This window comes from Mustela nigripes, chromosome 1, assembly GCF_022355385.1.
Source record: "Mustela nigripes isolate SB6536 chromosome 1, MUSNIG.SB6536, whole genome shotgun sequence".
Lineage (NCBI taxonomy): Eukaryota > Metazoa > Chordata > Mammalia > Carnivora > Mustelidae > Mustela > Mustela nigripes.
The window spans coordinates 46985230-46992463 of NC_081557.1; positions in this window are offsets into that span (position 1 = coordinate 46985230).

The following is a 7234-nucleotide window of genomic DNA, read 5'->3' on the forward strand; positions in this document are numbered from 1 at the left end:
TTTTTTGGCCTTCAATCACTAATCACCAATTACTTCAATCACCAATCATTATGTGGAGATAGTTATGTCTGTCAGTTTAACTGTGTTGTTTAAGCCTGAAATTGGAACGGATAAAATGGGCTGAAATCTTGCTAAAGAATTATTTCAGGTATATTTACCGTTTTCTCACGTTGGGTTATCTAAAACCAAGGGATAGGGCAATCATGCTGGAGCAGAGGAGGGTTCAGATCCAGTGTCCTTCATGGAGGGATTGTGTGTAGAGACTACCTTTGTATTTCTCTAGAATTTCCCTGGAGGACAGAGTGTGAGCTGTGAAACTTCTCCGCATCACAGAAGGAAATCCAGCCATCAGGGATCTCTGGATGTGGAGCCCCCAGTAAGTCAAGTCATTCTATACAGTTTATTGCATTGTCTTGTAGCTTCCTGGAGTTTCTGTGAGTCCTGCTGTTCTCTGAGAAGGGCAGAGGTGACTGGGAGCTGGAAACCATTCACCTTGAGCCCTGCTTCGTCTCTGACCATGAGAAATTCTAACTGGCTCCTGTGATTCTGCTTTTAGGAGAGCCTGTAGATTAGGACCTATTTAAAGACCTGCTTAAGCCTGGCCTTTTCCTTCCCCAAGCATTAGTTTTCCCCCTCCTCTTAGGCTGCCTACCCTATCTCAATCTCTGGTTTCCTCTGAGACTATATTAGAGCCTAAAGCTGGAAGCATTAACCCCTAACTACCCTCACTCCTCTGTGTATACAAAGGGAAAGGCTGAGGAATTGAGTGCCTGGGCAGGAATGTGAATTATTGAGAATAATCAGTTATGAGCTTATCTGTATGTATGTATTTTTTGTTAGTCAAGGGTATTTACAAGTCAAGAGATATTTTATATAATGTGGAAGTGTGTTAATATGTTTGTTGGTGTGTGTATTTGAGAGCTATGTTAATGTGTGTAAGGACTGGGCTTGCATGTGAATACGAGTATATGTGCATAACCTTGTGTGTTTGTACAGGCGTAAGTAACCATTTGCATTCAGTGTATATATTTAATATGATAACTTGGCTCTTGGAATACAAGGGCACAGCACACATGTGCTTTGTGAAGGCTATGCTGAGCTCCAAAGTGGATCGTGTGAAGTGATAAATCAGTGTGTCTACAGATGGGTATAATAAAACCCTCCTGGTACTAGGGAGTACCAGAAGCTCACTTGCATGTAGATAATTAATATTACATTTCTACTAATTTATCATTTTTCTATCTTCCATTGTTAGTTTCAGTTCATTGTTGCTTTTGAGGAAATTTAACTAAGGAAAAGAAAATCAATAGCATTTACAGGAAGCTCAGAAATGCTGCAATCCTCTTAAACCCAATGAGCTACTCATCACTTGATGATGTCAATTTTTCTAAAAGATACAATGTAGGACACAAAACTATCTTTCCTTAGTTAAATATTTCTTATCCTCTTTCCAGTTTTGACCATCCCTTTATATATTTTGTATTTTAGAGGATTTTGTGAGGGGAGAAGATGGAGGGTATTTGGAAATTATATTGTTTGGAGGGAAGACTAGTCACTAAACTTTGCTTCAGTTCTGTTTTCTTGAACCTCTTGCAATCTTATGATTTTGGTAATCTGCCTTGGAGGACTTAAGGATTTGAGCTTGTATAAGAAATTTTAGAATCCGTTTCAAGTCTAGAAATAGTAGATCATAATACTGGAAGTAACTCGTACATATAAACCAGGACAAATGGATGAAAACTTATGAGATGGCATTAAGGGAGTGAAGGTTATTATGAGGTAGTCCAAATTTACTCTGGAAAGGTAAGAGAAGACTATAAGGTTTCATAATGATTGTCTTAAATCAGGAGTCTAAAGTAAGAAGGTTTTTCTCCAGAACACAATGGATGTTCCTTAAGAGGGAATCTAAGACAGCTTCCCAATTCAGTTGATTATCCTTTCTTTTTTTTTTCTATTTCCACATTTTACTTTCTCTAACAAAAATATTATTTTATACTCTCATTAATAACCTTCCTCCTTCTGCCCACATAAGCTCTACTGATCACATACCATTTCTTGGTGTTTCAGGCGCTGTCATATTTTGTTGTCCTCAGAGTGCCATGATCTGGGGGCCTGGACAGCTCATTCCATCCTTATTTGTTTCACACGCTTTTTAGTACAAGTAGTCACTTCCTCTAAGGATACTTTAAGTCTCCACTATGATTTGGATATTTTCTTCACTGTCCATATAGTTCTGTGATACTACTTATTTATTTTTCTTTAAATTTATTTATTTATTTATTTGAGAGAGATAGAGAGAGGGAGAATGAGCGAGAAAGGGAAGAGGGAGAAGAAGAGAATCTCCAGCATGCTGAGGAAAGAGCCCCATGAGGGTCCTAGTCTCACCACCCTGAGATCATCACCTGAGCAGAAGGCAAGAGTTGGATGCCTAACTAACTGAGCCACCCAGGTGCCCCTGTGATACCACTTCTTATTCATTATTGTTATTTTATTTAGTTTCATGTTTTGGCCACTAGACTATATAAACTAATTGAGAGGTCAAAGGTGTTTCTTAGGTGTCCTTGTGTTACCACAACTAAGGAAAGCCCAATATTATTTAATAAAATGTTGCAGAAAGGAAGGAAGAAAGGGGTTATCAATGGACAACTTGCTGGACTGCATGAGGTGGCACTCGCCTTCAGTACATTCCTGCAATGACACGTTTCCCTGAGTCAAAGCTATTGTCTGTCAGGCCTCTTAATACTTGTTTTAGTTATTCTACATCATGTAATCCTTACAGCTACTTTAGAGTCTGCTCTTATCTATCATCTTCATTTTACAGATAAGCAGACAGAAAGGTTCAGCCAAGCTAAGTTAATTCATTGAATACACATAAAGGACAAGTCTGTCTGACACAAAGCTGTCACTTTTCATACTATACCATGCTTAGCGCATGCTAGGAGCATCAGGGCTGAAACTGGGGTGAGGTAAGTGACATTAGCACCTTAAGAAGGGTGCTATAAAAAGTTAAACAATCAGATAAATGATATTTTGTGCAATATTTAAAGAAATCAAAATTAACGCAAAAATCCATGATGAACAGACACCAAATTCTGAATAAAGACTAGAGCCGTGCTAAGCCACAGTGGAATCTGTGGCAGAATGAAAAGTATGCACCCCTAAGTACATGTGTGTATGTATTTTTTAGTACTTAATCTTTTCTGAAACATTAAAATGCTTGAAAAATTGAGGGGTGCCTGGGTGGCTCAGTTGGTTAAGTGTCTGCCTTCAGCTCAGATCATGATCTTGGGGTCCTGGGATCAAGTCCCGCATAGGGCTCCTTGCTCAGCAGAGAGCCTGCTTTTCCCTCTCCTCCCTACTCTGCTCTCTCTCGCTATCTTTGTCTCTCTCATTAAAAAATAAAGAAAAAAAAGAAATAAAATTCTTGAAAAATCAAAAAGAATTGTGTTAAATATCACACTATTTTAAATTTAAAATATTTTTTCACCTAAAATCTGTTAAGATCATTTAGAATCCTCACTCATGCAGGAGAATACTTCTAATATGACAGTTTTATCAGCTGAAAATGAGATAAGCAAAGACGTACATATTCAAACTATTATCGATGAGCTTACTCCTATAAAAACATCTAGAGCACATTTTCCCTTTTGCCTTGGTCTCTAATACGCCTTGGTGTGGTTCTGGTCTTTATTTAAACTTTTACTTTATTAATCATGGGTTAAAAAATAATTTGAATTTTAAGAATATTGCATGAAAACTTTAGAATCACCATTACTGAATTTTTGATGTCTCCTTCAATTTTGCACTCTCCTCAAGGTCAGTGTTGGCCCTTAGCAGTTGCTGGCCTTGCCGTGCATCTCTGCATCTCAACATGAATGAGGCCAGGGAAATTTTCATGATTCTGTTTCAGGGACAAGATTGGATACTCATGTTTATTTTGGACTTCTAGAGAGGGTCTGCTGGATGTTTTCCCCCTCACTGACTCCCCTATCCACCTCCCTCTCCACTATTCCCATGTCTGGAGAGGAAGGAGAGAGATAGGACTCCCTCTTTCTCTTTCACCTTTCTACTCCAGTTTTCCCTTCTTCTCTGTCTTCCTGCTTCTTTTCTTCTGGTTTGTGGATCCTTACCTTCTATTCAGGGGAGGATGTTACTTTGACTTCTGAGGACCCTATCAGAGAGGAGAGAAGTGAGAGCACCTGAACTGTTTCTGAGACCCTGGGTGGGGGAGAATTTCAGCCTCTTCTGGTAGGAGCCCGGCTGTTCCCAGATGATTGAGTTATCAAGAGCAGGATCACTGGCCCCAGTGGGGCCTCTTACTCCATCACAGAGAAAAATGTGTGATTTGCTCAGGCAGCCCATGCATGCACTTGAGGAAAACCTCACTACAGGAACATTCTTTTTTTTTTTTTTAATTTTTAAATTAACATATAATGTATTATTAGCCCCAGGGGTACAGGTCTGTGAATCGCCAGGTTTACATACTTCACAGCACTCACCATAGCACATACCCTCCCCAATGTCCATAACCCCACCACCCTCTCCCTGTTCCCCTCCCCCCAGCCCTAACCCTCAGGTTAGTTTGTGAGATTAAGAGTCTCTTATGGTTTGTCTCCCTCCCGACCCCATCTTGTTTCATTTATTCATTTCCTACCCCCAAACCCCTCACATTGCATCTCCACTTCCTCACATCAGGGAGATCATATGATAGTTGTCTTTCTCTGATTGACTTATTTCGCTAAGCATGATACCCTCTGGTTCCATCCACGTCATTGCAAACGGCAAGATTTCATTTCTCTTGATGGCTGCATAGTATTCCATTGTGTATATACACCACCTCTTCTTTATCCATTCATCTGTTGATGGACATCTAGGTTCTTTCCATAGTTTAGCTATTGTGGACATTGCTGCTATAGACATTGGGGTGCACGTGTCCCTTCATATCACTATCTTTAGTGTATTGTATCTTTAGGGTAAATACCCAGTAGTGCAATTGCTGGGTCATAGGGTATCTCTATTTTCAACTTTCTGAGGAACCTCCATGTTGTTTTCCAGAGCGGTTGCACCAGCTTGCATTCCCACGAACAGCATAGGAGGGTTCCCCTTTCTCCACATCCTCACCAGCATCTGTCATTTCCTGACTTGTTAATTTTAGCAATTCTGACTGGTGTGAGGAGGTATCTCATTGTGGTTTTGATTTGTATTTCCCTGATGCCAAGTGAAGTGGAGCAATTTTTCATGTGTCTGTTGGCCATCTGGATGTCTTCTTTGCAGAACTTCTGTTCATGTCCTCTGCCCATTTCTTTCTTTCTTTTTTTTTTTTTTTAAAGATTTTTATTTATTTATTTGACAGAAGTAGGCAGAGAGGCAGGCAGAGAGAGAGAGAGAGGGGGAAGCAGGTTCCCCACTGGGCAGAGAGCCCAATGCAGGGCTCAATCCCAGGACCCTGGGATCATGACCTGAGCTGAAGGCAGAGGCTTTAACCCACTGACCCACCAGGTGCCCCCTCTGCCCATTTCTTGATTGGATTATTTGTTTTTTGGGTGTGAGTTTGACAAATTCTTTATAGATCTTGGATACTAGCCCTTTATCTGATATGTCGTTTGCAAATACCTTCTCCAATTCTGTCAGTCATCTTTTGGTTTTGTTAACTGTTTCCTTTGCTGTGCAAAAGCTTTTGATCTTGATGAAATCCCAATAGTTCATTTTTGCCCTTGTTTCCCTTTCCTTTGGCGATGTTCCTAGGAAGAAGTTGCTGTGGCTGAGGTTCAAGAGGTTGCTGCCCATGATTACAAGCCTGACAGAGAAATTTTTGGTTTAAGTGCTAGTAGACATGACTAAGAAGTTTTCCAGTTACAGCCGTTTGCACCTTCAGTAGCAGGGTAAAGTAGTTAAGTTAATTCACATTTTTTCTCTATAGGTGGGATTGTTGTGTCTTTTTGTTTGTTTTAGTTTTTCTGGTGGATGTATTGGTACCTTGTTAACTTCTTTTTAAAAATTTCTGGTATTTTTTTTTCAGTGTTCCAAAATTCATTGTTTATGTAGCAAACCCAGTGCTTTGTTATGTTAACAAGACAACCTTGGGTTGTCAGAGGAACCAACCTTGGATTAGAGAGTTGGAACTTTTACTTCCATCCTGACCTTCAGGGAAAGGAGGAAGGGGCAGGAGGTTGAACCTTTTGCCAGGGGCCAATGTCTTAAGCAATCAATCAAGGATATGTAGTGGAACTTCCATAAAAATCCCAGGAGGACAAGGTTCCCAGAGATTCTGTGTTGGTGAACAACATATGGAGACTGGGGAGCATAGCACAATGGAGCGGCCATAGAAGTTCCATGCCTTTCCCAATCCCTTCCCCTAGGATTTCCTCCACCTGGCTGTTCCTGCATTATATCCTTATAATAACTGATAATGTTAAGAGGTAAAATGTTTCTATGAGTTTTGTGAGTTGCCCTAGTAAATTAATCAAGCCCAAGGAGTGGGTCATGGGAACCTCTGATTTATAGCCAGTTACTTAGGAGCAGGGCACAAGGACCTGTTCTTGTGACAGGTGTCTGAAGTGGGGTGGGAGGTCTAGTCTTGTAGGATTGAACCCTTAAATTGTGGAATCTAATGCTAGCTCCTGAAGGGAACTGTAAGATATACCAGGTTTCGTCCCACAATTGCTCCTTGGTGTGGAGTTTCCCTATACACACCAGAATTTTGTTTCAGAATACCCATTTGGAGGGAGAGAGACAGACAAAGAAGCAGAGAGACCTAGTTCATCAGAGTCTTGCCCATCCTTCTCTGTGTGTTGCATGGTAGACTGGGGAGGCCTCTGCCAACCCGTCAAAAGGACATTGCAGAGCTGGTGGGAGTCAGGGTGTTGGAGGAGTGGGGGAGGATTAGTTTTGGTTTTTTCTTTTTAAAGATTTTTATTTATTTTTTTGATAGACAGAGAGAGATCACAAGGAGACAGAGAGGCAGGCAGAGAGAGAGGGGGAAGCAGGCTCCCCGCTGAGCAGAGAGCCCGATGTGGGGCTCGATCCCAGGATCCTGAGATCATGACCTGAGCTGAAGGCAGAGGCCTAAGCCACTGAGCCACCCAGGCGCCCCGGGAGGCTTAGTTTTATTGCAAGAAAAGAATTCAAGGACTGACCAGACAAAGTGGTTGTTTGGTGTTTAAGTGAAGAGTTTATAAAAGACAGAGCACACTCTGGAACTGTGAGAGTGGGAATTTCAAGGGACAGGTGTGCA